The following is a 268-nucleotide window of genomic DNA, read 5'->3' on the forward strand; positions in this document are numbered from 1 at the left end:
AGGCGAGGGAATTCCAGAACCAAAACTTCCCCTCGCCCAAGCGAGACTGTGCTCACCCGGGTGAGAGTTTCTCGCCCAAGTAGCGGGGACTTGGACAGAAAACCAATTTTGCCATTTTTGACGACCGAAACACATTTAAACATGGTTTTTCAAACACCTGCACCCAAAAAAGTTCCCAACAACATTCATATACCATATTCAACACATTTCATCAACAATCATATATATTCAAAAGCATTCAAACATAAAAATCTTGGGTTTCTTAAAA

This window comes from Lupinus angustifolius, chromosome LG06, assembly GCF_001865875.1.
Source record: "Lupinus angustifolius cultivar Tanjil chromosome LG06, LupAngTanjil_v1.0, whole genome shotgun sequence".
NCBI classification, from domain to species: domain Eukaryota; kingdom Viridiplantae; phylum Streptophyta; class Magnoliopsida; order Fabales; family Fabaceae; genus Lupinus; species Lupinus angustifolius.